Source organism: Melospiza melodia, chromosome 11 (genome assembly GCF_035770615.1).
Source record: "Melospiza melodia melodia isolate bMelMel2 chromosome 11, bMelMel2.pri, whole genome shotgun sequence".
Lineage (NCBI taxonomy): Eukaryota > Metazoa > Chordata > Aves > Passeriformes > Passerellidae > Melospiza > Melospiza melodia.
Window position 1 is genome coordinate 710,000 of NC_086204.1, and position 18,287 is coordinate 728,286.

Consider the following 18,287-nt stretch of genomic DNA (forward strand, 5'->3'; position numbering starts at 1 on the left):
TCATGTTCAGCTGCTGTTGACTAACACACCTGATTGCTGGTCCCCTTAGGTGACTGCCTTGGGGACCCTCCCTCTCAACACTCAGGAATCTTCTCCAGATTTCTAGCACTGATGTATCCATGGCTGGCTTTTTCCTCATTTGTTCCTGAGCCAGAGGACAGTGCTGGCACAAACGGCTCCTCTCCCTGCCTGTGCTCTTCGACGTTCATTTGAAATAGTCTCTCTTTGGCCTTGTGTTTCAGAGGGATGCTTTTCAAAACCAGAAATAAATGGGCTTGAAATATTTCCCATAGTTTTGCAAGATCTCAACCCTCTGATAGCCAGATTAGAAGGAGGATAACAAGGAAATCAGCATTCAGGCTGGAACCACTATTGTTAAATAGACACCACCGTAAAGCCAGTACTTCTTGTTTACAATTGAACTCATGAATTTTTAGATATTAATGTATGAGAGATTGAGTAAACAACCATTGTGCCTCTAAGGAATGAGTCCCAGGCTGTCCTGAGCTGGAATACTTTGTACTTTCCTGATTGCCTTCCAAGAATTTCAAATTACTTGGTAAGAGAAAAACAACCCGGCTTCACAAGATGTTTGTAAGGTTTTCTGGATGGACTTAGTTCTTCTGCTCTGTGATGGGGCTGCTTTGAGGCAGAGCTCTGGGAACTGTGGGACACTGAGCACCTGAGTGTTCGTGGAGAGGTGGGAACTTCATGTGAAAGATAAACCACCAGGCTCAGGAGGGTCAGCCTGGGGCTGGTAAAACCCGGCTGCAATGCACAGGTTTGCAGCTGGTGTGTAGGCCTGGCAGTCAGCATTCCCAGCTTGTTTGGCATGGAAACATCCTGGATACTGGCACAGAGCAGTGAAGGGACAAGTGGGAAGTCACACAGCAGTTCAGGGAGAGAGCCAGCAAGAAAAGGACTCTGCTGGCCTGGTTCATGAGCCTTTAAGCAGCAGCTGGGATGCTCTTGGGCATGGGTCCATGGGAACAGCCCCCAGGGACAAAGGGACAAAGGGATGTGTGGCCAGCCCGTGTCCCCCACACCATGGAGAAACCATGCCATGCTCTCCAAGGAAGCTGTGGCCCATGTTATGCACTCCTGGGTTCTCCAGGCTTACCCAGAGTGTTTCTGTGCCAAGGTGACCCTGACAACTGCAAATTGTCCCTCTGGGCCAGCCTGGACAATCCTGCCTTGGGCATCCTGGCCAGAGCTTTGGTAAAGTAGGCATGATGGGTCCCTCTCTACCTGGCTTCTTCTTGGTTTGGGTACCCCAGCCAGCAGCCTGGAGCTGTGGAAAGTCATGAATTCGGGTTACCAAACCATCTGCTGGCTGCATTTTAAAAAGCAATTAAAGCAAAATTGTTTCCAGCCCTTCTGTTTGCAAGATGTAGTCTAAAGAGAGAGAGCCAAGCCAGGATTTGCCTGATGCTGCCACTGCTCCAAGTATGAGTTAATTTGATTTAATTCCTCATGCTGGAAAGTGAGGAGTTCCCTACTGAGGGCTCAGGAAGCATGCAGGTAAACAAGACTGTGTACTGTTCAGTTTAAATGAGGGGAAAACCCAGGAAAATGGCATTTTGAGGCTTTTAAAATGGCTTTTAATTAGAAATTATTAAACAGAGTTCAAAAACTGTAGGAAGTAGGAATAGTTTTGCATGGTAGAGGATAATAGAGTATTGCTGGAGATGGATGGATGGCAGGTCTAGGCAGAGTTGGAGGGTCTGAGGAGCTATTCCTGGGGTACCCCACAAGGCAGGGGGACTGGTGTGGGGGCAAGGGGTCCCTCAGAGCCGCCTCTGCTCACGCCCTGACTCCCAGGGACCTCTCAAAGCATGAAACTCTTCTTTCTTCCTTTTCTCGTAGTGAAAGGCACACAGAGAGGGGGAAAAAAGGAGGTAGGGATGAAAAGAGAAGGTAAGGTGACATCATTCTTCCTTGTCCTCCTTTGGCAGCTGTCACCCTGCCAAATCAGGGAATGACCTTGTGCTGGAGGGGAAGGTGAGGCCATGCCTGGTGGTGAAAGGCACAGACACAGAGGATTTAGTATTCTCTGTGTTTTTATGTCTGCAGGGTTTTCATTCCTGTTCTGCTGAGAGGTCGTGCCCAGGAGAGCTGGGGAAATAAATCTTCATAACCCACGCAGGGCACAGCTTTGGGGGCAGCTGGGGACTGCCTGAGAGCCAGAGATACAGGATCAAGATGCTCTGGTGCTTCAGGCTGAGCTGGGTGGAAAGGTCACACACTCAGGCCAGTGGTGACAAACCTGTGATGTTCTGGGAGCAAAGGAGAGAGGGAGCAATTTGGGACCTTCTTTTTCCAGCAGGGGAAGGTGAGATGCCCCAGTGCTGAGATGAGATAAATGCCAGAATGGGTTGGGTTGGTAGAGACTGCAAAGATCATTTAGTTCCAACACCCTGCCAAGGGCAGGGACACCCTCCACTAGACTAGGCTGCCAGAGCCACATCCAGCCTGGCCTTGGACAATTCCAGGGACAGCACAGCCACACTTCCACCTATGCCAGGTCCTCATCATCCTCATAGGGACAAATTTCTTCCTAATATCCCATCTAACCCTGCTGTCTTTCAATTCATACCCCTTCCCCTTTATCCTGTCACTACAGTTCCTGATGACGAGTCCCTCCTTGGCTCCCCTGTAGGTGCCTTCAGACTCTGAAAGGTGCTGTGAGGTCCCCATGCCACCTTCTCTTCTCCAGGCTGAATAACCCAAACTTTCTCACCCTGTATCCAGAGGGGAGATGCTCTTATCAACCTCCTGGGCCTCCTCATGATGGTTGCATGTTGTTCTGATGCAGGGGATACCAAAATTGCTGAGATGAGATAAAATGAAGTGATGATGCTGTGTCACATTCATATTTTCTGAAAAATCCCTTTACCCAGGATTTTTCTCCTGGGAAGCTGAGAAGCCTCAGAGGAAAGGAAAACAATTCTTATCTCATTTGCTTCTCCTGTGTTGTGCTCATGTGGGAATGTGTTTGGAGATGGTTTACCCACAGGTGATTGTTCAATTGGATTCTGGTGTGAATTAATTTGACTCATTGGCCAATCAGGGCCAAGCTGTGTCGGGACTCTGGGAAGAGTCACGAGTTTTATTATTATCTTTTTAACATTCTGTAAGTATCCTTTCTGTATAGTATAGTATAGTATAGTATAGTATAGTATAGTATAGTACAGTATAGTATAGCATAGTATAGCATTCTTTAATATAATATCTATCATAAAATAATAAATACTATCATAAAATAATAAATTAGCCTTCTGAGAATATGGAGTCAGATTCATCATTCCTTCCTGCCACGAGGGTCCCTGAAAATACAACAGTGCTGTGCTGAGTCTGGGGAGTGCAGGATGCTCTGGGGAGAGCCCAGCTTGCCTCTGTGCCAGCTGAATATACCATGGCTGTCCATCGAGGGGGCAAAAACCCCAAGAGCATATTCAGGAGGTGCTGAGCAGAGGGCTCAGCACAGCTGCAGGGTCTTTGCTGCTTGGTTTACAAGGAAAAAGCCCCGAGCTCAGCCCCGGGCCGAGCTTATGTAAGAGCTGGCAGCGGGGCCGGCGGTGCGGAAACCCAGCGGGGCGCAGCCGCCTTTGATTCTCTCCTGTTTGCTCAGCAGCTTTCATGCGGCGGGGGAGCAGGGCGAGGACGCGAGATTCCTGCACACTGAACTCCTCTGTTTCTCTCGGCAGGATAAACAGGACATAAAACAAAGCCCCGAGCCAGCTCTCGCCTTGGAGGCAGCGCGCTTCCAAAACCCCCGCGGGACAGCGTGTTCCCCTGGGGAACGGCCACCCCATCCGGGGTGCCACGGGCTGGGGGGCAGGAGGCACTGGCACCCCACCCAGGGGGGCTCTGGGTGAGGGTTGGCCTGTGGGAAATGAGGGCAGAACTCCCTGGAGGGATTCAGGTGATGAGCTTGAAGATCCCAGGCTGGAGTCTCCAAAGTGACACCAGGCTGGACACTGTGTGGCCACTGTCACCTGCCCAGCTACCCCACAAGGCAGCAGGACTGAGCCTTGTGTGACCCACTGTGGGGTGCAGCAGGGAGAGGAACAGGTCAGACTCTGTTCTTCTCTGTCTGGGGATTTCCAGTGCTTCCTTTAGGCTGGACACTGTGTGGCCACTGATACCTGCCCTGCTAGCCCACAAGGCACAGTCACAGGCAGCGGGGACTGAGCCCTGTCTGACCCAATGTGGGGTGCAGCAGCGAAAGGAACAGGTCAAAATTTTTCTTCCTCTTTGCAATGGACTCTGTCTGGGGGTTTCCAGTGCTCCCTTCAGGCTGGACACTGTGGCCACTGTCACCTGCCCAGCCACTCCACAAGGCAGCAGGACCGAGCTCTGTCTGACCCACTGTGGGGTTCAGCAGCGAAAGGAACAGGTCAAACTCTGTTCTTGTCTGCAATGGACTCTGTCTGGGGGTTTTCCAATGCTCCCTTAAAGCTGGGCTACTTTATTTATCATTTCCCTTGAGGACTAATTTCCAGGCTCTCTTGCCCCCATACTGATCCCTGCCAGTGACAGAGGGCAATGGGGCTGACCTCAGCCCTTTCCCAACACAGGATTAGCTAAGCTGGCTCCTCAGAGACACAGGCCAAACCCATGCCAGCTCCCCTAAATCTCCAGAGAAGCTCGATTTCACCACTGCTCCCCTCCTCCAAGGTGAGAAGGCAAGGGGCACACACTCTGGTGGGGTTTGAAACCCTTCCAAACAGTTTCAAGTGGGGTTTGCTTGAGAACAAAATGTCCTGTAGCCACCCTAAAGTCTCTTGGCTGAGGGAAAGCATTAGCCTAAGTGTGAGAATGCAGCAAAACTCCTCAGAAATGTTATTGCTGCTGAAGGAACACAAGGGGAGGGTGGTGTGGTGCTGTGCCCCTGTCCTGCCAGCCGTGGTGGGCCGTGAGGTTCCCTCTCTCCCAGGACACTGCTGGGGAGTTGTCCTGAGCTGCCCAGCCCCAGCTCTGGCACAAGCCTTGTACTGCTCTCTGCACACTGGTGTTGCTGCCTTCTGCTCCCAAAAGGAAGAGCTGTGGCAGGGGAAAAGCCATCTGGGCCAAGAGCTGCTTTCCTGGCTGGGGTGTGAGGGCTCTGAGGTACACACACACACAAACCATGGGAATGCAGAGTAGGAAAGGAGGTGCTGCTCTGAGGAATAGTGTGCCTGGGTGCCTGCTTTGGCTGCTGAGCACCCCTGCAAGTGCCTGAGCTCTGCTCCTCCAATCCCTTGGGATCTTGGTGGCAGGGAGGACGCAAATCCTGGGAGTGCTGTTTCAAACCTCTTGGCCTGGGGTTTTGTGAGAGCTGGCTTTCTCCAAGGATTCCCACTCTGGGCTTAATGGATTTGAAATACTGCAAGAGCAGCCCTTTTTCTGTTTTGTTTTGTTTTATTTTGTTTTTTCTTTTTTTCCCCCTATGTTTGTGTCTTTCCACTTCTGTCTCTGGCCAAGGCAAGCAGTGCCAAGGCACAAGGGCCAGGCACACCCAGAGGGAGGAATGGGGAAGCAAAGCACCCTCAAGCCACAGGACAGCAGGGACAGAACACAAACCCAGTGGTGGGAGTGAGGAGGAGGAGGAGGGTTTGCTGACCACCTCTGGCTGAGGGAGGCTCTCCTCACAGGGATTTATAAAATCATCAAGGGTTTGGATTAGAAAGGACCTTGAAAATCTTCTAGTTCACCCCCTGTAATAGGCAGGGACACCTTCCACCAGGTTATTCCAAGCCCCATCCAACCTGGCCTTGAACACTTCAGGGCATCTACAACATCTTTAGGCAATTTGTGTCAGTGCCTCACCGCTTTCTGAATGAAGAATTTCTTCCTAACATCCAGTCTAAGCCTGCCCTGTGTCAGTTTAAAACCACTGCCCCTTGTCCTATTACTCAATGTCCTTGTCAAAAGTCCCTCCCTGACTTCCTTGGAAGCCCCTTTTCCATGCTGGAAGGTTCCTGGACTCGAGGCCAGTATCATGGCTCCAGTTCAGCCCCTGTCTCCTGCTCCTCCTCCAATGCTGGGTCACCTTGGGAGAGGTGAGGAACGTCTGCATGCACAGGGGCTTCTCCCAGGATTCCCACCCCTTCCCAGCCCCATGGACAGCTCTCCCTGCCCTGCATTGAGCAGGAATATGGGCTCCAGCTGCACGAGTGGAAAAGGCTCCAGCTCCCAAAAAGCAGCACAGGATCAAAGCTTTCGAAACACTCGGGGCATTTGGCCCGGGAGGTTTTTTTCTAACTATTTATAGCAGATGGGGCCAAGTGAGTTCAGAGTTGGAGGAAAACTTTTCCAAAGCTGGGGGCCATTTGGATGAGGGAGGGAGAAAGGGAGTTCAGCCAGGCCCGTTTCCAGCAAATGTTGACTCCTTCCTTTAGGTATGTGTTGCTATCCATGACACACTAACAACAGCTCCGCACACAAGTGCCTGGCTGGCCCTGTAAAGATTGGAAACAAGAAGGTGAACTGCCTGGGAAGGAGAACATGGAAAAGAGAAAGTTTCCAAACAACAAAGCCGTAGCACTTGAAAGCAAAAACTTTCCTTACCAGCTTGTTTTCATCTTCCAGTCAACATCCCTCAATTACAAATACGCCAGGATTGTTTTCCAGGGGAAAGCTGGTGATGATTTTAAGGCAGAAAGACCAAATTATGGTTTCCTGAAGGCATGCTTGGAAACGAAGAGGACGGCCTTTTATCTTCAAGGTGAATTTTCTATTTTTTCCAGTTTTCTACACAGTTGTTTTTTTTTTTCTCCAAAGAGCATTTCATTTTCCTGTGCTACCCAGCAAAGCCAGGCTTAAACTCTGAGCAAGCAAACCAACACAACGTCCTTTAAATCCTGTCACCCAGACCATGAAGGCAGGGCTGGGGTTTTCCTGTCTGCCAAGTGAATTCTGCTGCTGCTGGTGCTGTTTAATCATGAGAAGCACGAGCAGGGTGCTTTAGATACACACCATGGTTTTTGCATGCCTGGCTCTGCTGTCTTGATATGAAGCACTCAGTACAGGTTATAAAAATATCCCTCTAATTACCAGTAGCTTCCCAGCCCTGCTCAGCATCTCCCTTTCTCCAAGGAAAAGGGTGCAATTAGGTTGGCAGGTAATTATAATCAGCCTAATGTGTGGATAGCCCCAGGAAGGTGGGTTTGGCAGCTGGGTGGTCGAAACAGCCCCAAATCTTGTGTTGTTTTGGGGGAGAAATTCCATAGCTAGAAGATTTCCTTTCATACCATCACAGAATGGTTTGGGGCCTTAAAGACCATCTAGTCCAACCCCCCTGCCACTAGAGCAGGTTCCTCAATGCTTCATCCAGCCTGGCTTTGACATCAGTGACATCCCCACCAGATCCCATCCTGTGCTGCAGAGGATGCCTGTCCTTGCTGTGGATGCTTCAATTGCACTGAAGGAGCCAAATTGTTCTCCTTCAGGGGAGGCTGCAAGACCTCCAAAGGATTTTGAAGCATGGAATGACCTGCATGTGGTTGGAGAGCAGGATGAAGGTGGGTCTGGGCTGGCTGGTGGCCATGGCTGGATTTGCAGGAGGAACTGTCAGGCAAAGGGAAGGTTTCCCTGAACCCACCCAAATGTCAGCTTCAGGACCAGGCTTATTTCATATTTCTGTGAATGACCCAAAAAAGCAGAAGAGTAATGTTGGGCTGTGTGAATGAGGCAGAGCTGAGGGGGTATCAACAGCACTGGAAGTATTGGGGGTTAAAAAAAGAGAAATTTGGGACCAAAATACAGGAGCAACAAGAATGATTGGAAGAGCAGCACTATAAAACACTTCTTTGAGCCTGAGGAGCAGCAACACACACTAAGATAGGAGTTTGCACTGTATGGAGGTACCAGAGAAGGGCTTCTGTGGATCTGTTCTGGCTGTCTGTGATCTCACAGAGCCTAGGAGCCACTCCCTCAATGCTGTCATGAAAAAGGGAGATGTGTCCTTATATGACTCGGGTGACAAGACCTCTCTGTTGATCTTAAGACCCTTATAGCAAGAGCTTCCAATACCTCCAGTGGAACAGCAAATACCAACCTGATCATCCTTCCCTAGGAAATGTAAAGAGTGCAGAGAGGACAAAGGAAATCAGCTGTCCTGGTTGTGCCATGGGGGAATTTGTTGTGAGGGTCAGACGTGTCCTTCTTCCATTTGTTTTTTTTCAACATGCCAGGGATGTGTTCCAAGCCCAGTTTCCACCCTTACTGAGCAGAAGAAAATGTTCTTTCCAATTTTTTTGCCTCCTAATGATGATGATGATCATCATCCACCTCGTTTTGTACGTGTCCTTGCCATGAAAGACCCTTCTTGTGCTCGGCACTAATGTTCCCAACCCTTGACTTGGAAAGGCTACACTGGCCAGCTGGACAGTCCCTGGTTCATTGAGAGGCTGTCTGCTCTGCAATTAACAGCCTAAATGCCCACCATTGTGGGTGGAAAGGAGTTTTAATTAAAATCCCTTGGTTTTGGCTTTGGCTAGTCCGTGGAGTGAGTGGGAAGAGAGCGGAAGGGCCATGTCAGTGACTTGGGTCAGCCCAGGAGAGCATCCACTGAGCTGAGACTGAGCACAAGGTTAATAATTGCATGGGATTCTGATTTTTTTTCCCCTCAATGGACAATTCCAAGCTGATAGGAACATAGATACTGCCAGCCCAAAGTTGGGATAGGTCCACAGGTTGTTGGAGCCCTAATGAGGAACCATGAATAGAAGCTCACATCCACAAGGGAAAAACACCTCACTTCCTTCTCTAATGAGCGTGGCTCTCCAAATCCTTTTGTCTTGGGCTTTGCTTGCCTTTCAGAGGTGCCAAGAGCTGCATCTTCCAAGCTGCTGCCACCTACCTCATCTTCTGTCATAATGGCCACCAGGAAGCTGCCAGGTGGCCAAGGTGGACCTGCAAGAAATGGTGTTTGTGGTGGTGGCACAGGTTGAGCAAAGTCCTTGCAGGGTGACACCCCTAAAGTTGCCCTCCATGTGCTCACCAGTGGTGTGCTGAGCTCTGGACAAACCCAAATTGTTGGTGTGTACACCCCAAAAGTGTAACCACAGGCGCTGCCTTTAATGGCTGAGTGTCAGCTCCTTTCCATGACAAAATGCCTCAATTAATGCAATCAATTAATGCAAACATCACACAGGAAGCGCCAGGAGACTGGAACCAGGACGGCTTTGCTGGTTGTTTGCATGACATGATTGCTTTCATTATCCTATTTATATTCCCTCTGCTGAGGACGGGGTGATGAACTTTCTGATTTGCACACTAAAGAGCAGACAAAATTAAGAAATATTAAAAACCCAGTAGGTGTTAGCCCCATAACTTGTCACCTGAAGTCCAGCTTGAAGGTCCTACCTGCCCATGTTTTCCCCTGACAAAGCACCAGGGCCCTGAAGATGCTCTCCAAAATCCCTTTTTATTTTTTTCTAAGCTTGTTAAGGTAATTTGGGAGGTTTTCCTCCCACTTTGTCCCATCCATCTTGGACTTCTGCACCTTTCCTTCAGTCTTTTTCCAGAGGTACCCCAGACATTCCTGCAGGATGATGGAGAGAGCATCTGGCACAGGCTTCTGAGAAAGGGGTTTAATTTTCTCTTGGGCTCTGGCGCCTAAAGAAATCAATTTGCTCTCACATGTTCTAAGGAAAGAGGGAAAATAAAAAATCATTTTCTGTAGCCACTGAAGTGTCTGGCTCCTGTTTCAGGTTTAAGTTTGTGCTGTGTGGGAGTGCTGAGCAATTCTGGCATTTCTCAGCTGGTGCTGATGGTGGATGAGACCTTGTCCAGGTGAACCCAGGCTACACAGGTCCAGGACAGGTGTAGGTGCCCAGGGTGCCCCTACCCAGCTCCCATCCTGTGGGGAGGGAGGAAGAGGAGGCAGTTTGGGTGGCAGGGGCTGCAAAATGGGGGGATCCCCAGTGGTAATGCACAGCAGGGCTCCAGGGTCTGCTCAGAGAGGCTCCAGGATGGGGTGAAACATCCAGGGCAGGCTCTGGGAATGCTCAGAGAGGCTCCAGGATGGGGTGAAACATCCAGGGCGGGCTCTGGGAATGCTCAGAGAGGCTCCAGGATGGGGTGAAACATCCAGGGCGGGCTCTGGGAATGCTCAGAGAGGCTCTAGGATGGAATTAAACATGCAGGGCGGGCTCTGGGAATGCTCAGAGAGGCTCCAGGATGGGGTGAAACATCCAGGAGGGGCTCTGGGAATGCTCAGAGAGGCTCCAGGATGGGGTGAAACATCAGGGGGGGCTCCAGGGTCTGCTCAGAGAGGCTCCAGGATGGAATTAAACATCCAGGGCGGGCTCTGGGAATGCTCAGAGAGGCTCTAGGAGGGGGTGAATCACCCAGCTGGGATCAGTTTACCCTGTGATGGGCCAGCCACCTGGGATGAAATTAGCATTTGGGGGCAAGTGGCAGGAGGTTTTTTACTGTCCGTAGAAAAACGCCATTTTTGCTGCCCAAATGCAGCAGACAAAGAGGTTGGCTGTGTTTTCCCCTTCCCTTTCAATCCCCTTTCTGCACGGTAACACTTTCTACTTCCAGCCCTTTTTTTTTTTTTTTTTTCCTTTATTTTTTAACTTCTCCCCTATTTCCTCTCCCTTCCCCCCCTCTCCAAGCCCATCCCTGTCCCCTTTGCCGGGGTCCCCAGGCTGGCAGGCTGCCGGGGAGGTGCCAAGGCGATGCCAGCGCTTCCTGCTCCCTCCCTGCCGGCACAATGGGCACATTCAGGCGGGCACAGCACCAAGCCCGAGCCCTCCCTCCACCACGGCTGTCCCCCCTATCGCTGTCTCCCAAACGAGCCAGGAGCAGCTGACGCCGTGTCCCAGCGCGCCGGCGGAGGCGAGCAGGAATCCAGCAGCACAAAACCAGCCCTGTGCCCCCGGCCCCCTCCCTCCCTCCATCCATCCCCCCCCCCAAAAAAAATCTCCAAATCTGCCCAGCAACACCAAACCCGGCTCCTTTTCCCACCCTCCCTCCCGGCCAATCTCCGCCGCGGAGATGCGAGGGGCAGGAGCAAGGAACGGCGCGTTTGCCTCCTCCTCGTCTTCTTCCTCCTCTTCCTCCCGAGCTTGTTTTGCACTGCGGGGCCAGAGGGGAGGCGTGGGTTGGAGCTTGGAGGCAGCTCCCCTCCTTTCCCAGCAAAGCAAAACGCCAATCGCTTGTTTTTAAAATTTTGAAAGTTTAACAGTAATAAAATGGTTGTAAAAATAGTAATACAACAGGAGTAATAATAATTTGGACAATTTGGATTAGGACAATATGAGACAATAAAAACAAAGTGTTACATATGGTCTGGGTACCTTTTTCTGGGCAGCACGAGCCCGAAAAAGGACCCACGTTAATAGAGGATTAACCCTTAAAAGCAACAGCCTGTTGCATATTCATACACCTCATCCATGATGCATAAATTCCATTCAAATACAGGATTCTGTCTGGTCATCGTCAACTTCGTCCTCCGAATCCTGACAGCGCCTTCGAGGCAGGAAGAAGTTTGTTTCTTCTGATAATGGAGCAATAAATTCTTTTTCTCTGAAAGATTCAGGTGTCCTGTGGCTGCTATCTTGCTGCAAGTCCTTTCTTTAGAAAAAGTATCCTACATAGCAGAATCACAAGGTTGGAAGAGACCTCCAAGATCATTGAGACCAACCCAGCCCCAACACCTCAACTAAACCCTGCACCCAGTGCCACATCCAGGCTGTGTTAAACACACCCAGGGATGGGGACTCCACCACCTCCCTGGGCAGCCATTCCAGAACTTTATCACCCTTTCTATAAAAAACTTTATCCTAATATCCAGCCTGTATTTCCCTTGGTGCAGCTTGAGGCTGTGTGCTGTGGTTCTGTCAGAGCTGCCTGGAGAAAGAGCCCAGCCCCAGCTGAGCACAGGCACCTTTCAGGAAGGGTAAGCTGAGGACTTGAAGGCAGTGGCCTTGCAGGGAAATTTCTGCCAGCAATGGTGGCAGCCAGAGGGGATTGTCCTGACTTCCCAACACTTTGCAGCCACCCCTAGAGGAGTGCCACACTCCCCTGTTCTTTTGGGAAGTCATGAAGGGATGATAGGACAAGCATCTGCTCAGCTCTGGGGATCCTGAAGGGAGAACATCTGCCTGCTGTGAGCAAAGAGGGGCCAGGCTGAGTCCTGCAGGCCCTGTGTGGGGAAAACCACAGGGACAGAGCTTGTGTGCGGCTGCAGATGTCCTGGGAATGCCATTTGTCCAGGAGGGTGGCAGGGACACCTGGCAGGGGCAGCGTGTCCGTGTGTGTGCTGCTGCTGCTGTTCCACCCCAGGGGAGGCTCAGGGCTTCTGGCACAAATTGTTTGTGTGGGCGAGGAGAGCCAGGCCCAGGGGCACAGAACAACCCAGGACATCCCATGGCAACTCTCCTGCAACAGCTGCCTGAGGGAAACTCCAGGAATTCCAGCTCCCAGGGGTAAGGGCACTGCCAGGAGAGCAGCACCACAGGCTCTGCTCGGCGCAGGGATGGGACAGACAGTGCTGGTGGGAGTTGTGCCAGTCAAGAGGTGTTATTTCACCTCAGGGTGTGTTTTTCCTGTCCAGGCTGGGGATACAGATGGGTTTTGCAGTAGGATGAGGGTACTCCTGGTGCAGGACAGCTCTGTGATCATGAGGCTCCAAGGGGAGGCTGCCTGAACTCCAGCTCAGCCTTTTAGGCCAAGAGGATGGGAAAGGGCAAGCACGGAGTGGGCAAGGGGGGCAGCCAGCTTTGCACCAGGGTTATAGGAGGGAGAACACCTTCAGGAGGTGTCACAGACATGTTTTTATGAAAATCCTTTCCTTAGGATTTTTTCTTCCTGAGAAGCTGAGAGGCCTTGGGAACAAAATGTAAACATTGATTATCTGCTGCTGTGGAATGCAACAGGTGCATCTGTGATTGGTCTCAATGTGGATGTTTGGAATTAATGGCCAATCACAGTCAGCTGGTTCTCTCTCTATCTGAGCCACAAACCTTTGTTGATTTATTCTTTTCTGTTCTATTCTTAGCTAGCCTTCTGGGATGAAACTTTTTCTTCTATTCTTTTAGTATAGTTTTAATGTAATATATATCATAATATAATAAATCAAGCCTTCTGAAACATGGACTCAGATCCTCATCGCTTCTTTCATCTCAAGACCCCTGTGATCACCGTCACAAGGAGGGGGTTTGCTGAGGCATGGCCATCCCTGGGCAATTCCCATCCCTGCCTGGGAACTGAGCAGGGCAGGGGCGACCTTCTCTGCACTTTCAAACCTCAGAGGAGACTTCCCTGGAAGAACAACTAAAGTTTGCTTTGGAGCAAGGATAATCTTCCCCTCCTCCCTCAGCGCTGAATGCTCTGGCATCACACCAAATCACAAAGACAACATGAAATACACCCTCATTTCCTTGGCCTCTCTTCCCAGCCATCCCCCAGCAAAGAGAAGTGCCACAGCATCTGCGTTTCTAGCTGCAGCCTTCTTCCAGGGCCAGGTCTTTGTCACTTTTTTTGGTGCCAAAAGCTTTGAAATCTGTTCAAGGCATAAAACAAGGAGCGAGCAGCTGAAGCAGCACTGCCTGTCAAGCCCTGCCTGCTGCTGGTAGTGCCCCCAGAGGGCTGCCGGTTTGCTGCCAGGCTTTTAAGGTGCATCACTGAAGCCACCATGATCCCATGGCATTGCTCAGCCTCCTTGTTCAGTGCACGTGGGGAATGGAGCCACTCAAATATTTTCCCTTCCACTGTAGGCAATAAAAACCCCAAAAAACAAACAAAACAAAAAAAAACCCCCAAAAAAATAAACAAAAAAACCAAACAAAAAAACCCCACAAAAAAACAAAAGAAAACAAAACAACAACAGCAAAAAAAAAAAAAACCCACAACAAAAAACCCCCTAAAAACAACAACAACAAAAAAACCAATAAAAACCAAAAAAACCAACCAACCCAACCCCCCCCCCAAAAAAACCAATAAAACAAACAAACAAACAAACAAAAAACAAACAAAAAAATAACCCAAAAATCGCCAAAACCAAACCCCCACACAAAAAAAGGCTGGAATAAGGATGTTGGCACTGCCCCACTGGAAGCTGCTGACTACAGCCATGATGTTGAGTAATTTATGAGCTAAACAGATTTGGGAGAATCTGATCAGCAGAGAGTGGCCCTGCTGGTGTATGCCAAGCCATTTCTTCCAGGAACTGGAAGCAAGATGGGATCAAAGGTATGCGTGGTATCTGCTGTGCCTTCATCACACCAGCTCCTCATCTTCCTCCCTGGCCTCTTTGAAAGTGACTCAGAAGGCAGAGAAGGGGCTGTGCCCATCTCCAACCCCTTGGCTTGCTGCAGGGACCTTCCCGGGACATTTCCAGCTCCTCCTTGGCTGATGGTGAGATGCACAGGGATAACACTGGGAAGAGCTCCCACCCATTCACTGTGGGCTGCAGAGGACACAGGGGATGGACCCACCTTACACCTATGAGTCTGGTTTGGGCAGGATGGGGAAAGCAGGATTTATTAAATCCTTCTGAAGGAGGATTTAGAGCCTGTAGGAGGAAATTATTCAGTGATGGGCTAAATTGTTCCCCCCTTTTTTTTTAAGATTTTCTAAGCTTTCTGATGTTTACATTCTTGTAATGAACTTTCTCACACGCTTTATGTAAATAACTTATTGTTTTGTATTCGTTTATGGAGGAGGAGAAACTTGATGGACTGTTGGTTTGTCCAGTGTCATTGGAGAGGTAGCACTGTCACCCTCCCACCCACTGTCACTTTTGGAAATCTATACATGTCAGAGTCAAAAATTAAAAGTCCCTTTTTTACCTTGGAAGGAGCAGCAAGTTCACATCATGTTGTCTCGTGCCCCATAGTGATGCTGAATAATTTCCAGCTTTGGTATCTCCTGCTGCCTATTCCTTTGCACTGCACTGAGCTGCCCTTGCAGCCACCCTCCTGAGCTCAGAACCATTCCAGCAGGAGCTGTAAATCTCTGCCATCAGCTCTGGGATTCCCATGCCCCCTCCTGTTTGCCACCTTTTGCCCTGTCAACTCAGAGAGGGCAGGGGATTGAAGAGGGAAGTGAAATTACCAGGAGGGTGAACTTTGGGAATGATGTGCTGGACAGGGCTCAGGTGAGGCCTCTCTAATGGGGCAGGACAGGTCCCAGGGGTCAGATGCCACGTCTGGGTGTCAGAATGGGAAGAGGTGTGAAGCTTGGCATGGGCATGTGCATGCAGGCATATTTATTGCCTCTTACAGTTAAGATTTATGGTGCATCTTCTCTTCCAGCAGCGTTTCCAGGATCCAGCTCTTGGTTCCAGGACTGCAAAGATGACTCTGGGAAATGGCATGCAGTGAGTTTCCCCCCAGCCCTGGCACTGTACTGCCTGAGCTGAGGTTTTCCTCTGCTCTGCCCTCTCCTCCCTGCTGCTCCCATCCCTCCTGTTTGTTTTGCACACCCTGCAGAGCCAGCTGAGCAATGTGCTGTCATATTTTCTTCCAAATGAAGCTTCCTACAGTAATAAAAAAAGGGAAAATGTGGTTTGTGTCACAAATGAGAAATGTCCATGCCCTGCTGCTCTACCCCATGTGCTCCCCTTCCCTGCAGGAAAGATCCTGAGTCACCCTGGTCCCCATTTGCTCCCAGCTGTGCCCATGGGCCTGGGGGAGATGAGAGAGTGACACCTCCAGGTGAGTCTCCAGCTCCTCTGGGCTGCAGAGGCTTTGAAACCTCTGTTTGCAACCCCTTTTTTGCCCTCCTGGTGTCACCTGGTCACTGTTTAGGCAGATGGTGTCGAGGGAAGGAAGAGTTTCCCAGTGTGAAACCCAAGGGGTGTGTGGATGGTGCCAGGGTGAGCATTCTGTGCAGCTCCCAGGCAGCCAACAAACCTTTGACTGGTGACATGACAGGACACAGTGGCTTCAGAGACAGATCAGCCTCCAGTGACCACCAGGAGCAGCCTCTGAGCCCCAACATGGGAGCTGACTCCATGCCCAAAAATCTCCTGGCAAATTCCTCATGAACCTCTCTAGGAACTGCACTGCTGCATGGCCAAATTCCACCTTCAGCTCTGCAAAACTGCTCATCCCCAGGATGTTTGCACACCAGTGAGGAGCTGCCTGGGATTGCTCCTGCCTGCTGATCACTGAGCACTGGGCAGAGCCTCCTTCTGGGTCCCTGTGGCTCCCCATCCACGCTCAGCTAATCTGCTGGATTACAGTCCTTATATTTAACTGGATTACATGGCTGTTGCTGCAGTTACTGTTACTGTTTTGCACTGGCCATATTTATAGGGTGCTCTGGTCATGTTTATAGGGCTGCAGAATCAAGTTACAGCTTCAAGGGCTGCAGCCCTGTGGGTGACAGCGACCCTGGGTAAAGTGGAGGAGCATCACCCATCAGTGCCAGCACTTCCAGGGTGGCACAGCAAACAGAAAACACCTCCCCAGTGGAGTTTACTGACATCTGCTTTGGGGGAACAGGGAGATAACCCTAAACTCTGACAGGGGGCAGGTCACAGAGCCCCTTGGTGTCCCTGTCCCCCTCCCTGTCCCCAGGCTGGCGTGTTGGGAAGCTGCCAGCCCTGGAGCTGCCGTTATGGTGGCGGCAGTAAACACCTCCCTGAGGCTGGGCAAAGTCCAGTCCCACCTCCTGCCTGCCAAACCCCCCCTCTGACCCTGCAGGGAGCCCTCTCTGCTCCTGGATCAACCCCTCTGCTCATCCTGGTCCATGTTCTGGGTGTTGGTGTGGAGAAAAAAGCCCACAATGGTTCTGATTCAGCCCCAGCTAATTGCTGGCTTTCACTTTGCACAGGCCCTGCTGGTCAGGACACCGTCATGTCCACCTCTCCTGGGTGCAGAGGAGGTCCCTGAGGGCACACACGCTCTTAGCTGGACTTAAGGACGATGGAAATTGAAGCATATTAGGTAAACAAGCCCCCTCCAGCAGGATCTCTCTGACTGCAGCCAATCTCAGCCACGCTGCACGTTCTGAGGAGCTAAAATTAGCTGTGTTCCCATGCAGAGGCTGTGCTTGGAGCATCACAGCTTTAGGATCTGCTGCTCCTGCTGCTTTGGGTGTGAGTGCATGGGACTGGGCAGCCCTTGTCTCAAAAATTAATTTTTTTCAAAAGCCACTTGCCTAAAAGGAAGGGTGTGTGAAATGAATAACCTTTGTGGCATGGCTGAGATAAAAACACTGCTCACACGGGCTTGTGGAGCATCTCGTGCCTCACTGCAGCCCCAGCATGCATGGAAAGACTTGCAGAGCCCCCAGTGACTGATCTTCACCATGCTGCCCCAAACCCACCATCCCAGCAGAGGAAATTCCACATTTTTCTTTTGTATGTTTGTGTCTGGCTGCTTGCAGATGACTGTGGGATGAAGAAAATCACCTCCATTACTCAGGCATCCTGCACAACACCCAGCAGGAACCATCCCTGGGGACAGGGAGTCCCAAATAAGCTCTCGGTGAGTAATGAGGAACTCCAGCAGATGCACTAAAAATAAGGAAGCATGGGGCAGCAGATAAATCAGCTGCAGGGCCCCCAGCCTGATTTGTGGCCTGACCTCGGCCGCACTCGCTGCACTCCTCAGGCCCTGGCTCTCCTGGCTGGAAAACCAAGGAGAATAACAAGCAGGATGTCAAGGCAGGGTTAGCTTTCCCTTCTGCAGATAAATCACTTGGAGATGAGGAAATTGGCTGTGTTTGTTTGCCAACAGCTCACTGCTGGCGTGCCAGGCCTGGCCGAGCAGGGCGGCTGTGCTGGGCAGGCTGCAGGGCCCAGGTGGGAGGATGAGCAAATACCCTCTGCTGTCCTTGGCCTCATGGGGAGGGGTGGACAGTTATCCCTCATGCTCAGGTTTTGGTTTTTATGTTTTTCAGATTTTGTGCTGCTTTAGTGTGTGAGTCTGGGCTTCATATGAGGGGATGGTGATCTCTCTCCACAGAGCAGGGAGACAAAACAATACCTGCTCTAGCTGGGCACCAAGGACAAATGATCCAAATCTCAGCACCAAGAGCACAAACAATGTGGGCTGGAGAGAGAAAAACAAGCAGGATGGGACTGCATGGCCTAAAGCTGTAAGTGGACAATTAACTCCAATATGCAAATGGAGCACAACTTACAAAAGTGAGAGACCCCATGATCTGTCATCCATTTTGTGACCATTTTGGGTTCATCTTGGGTGTTGCCCTTGTGCTGCCCAAGGTGGATCTAATTAATACCTCCTAATAAATCCCTTTAGCTCTGTCTAGCCTCAGTTCTAGGTCTGCCTTCCCAAGGCATCATCCCCAGCAGCTCAGTGGCACCCAGGGATGGG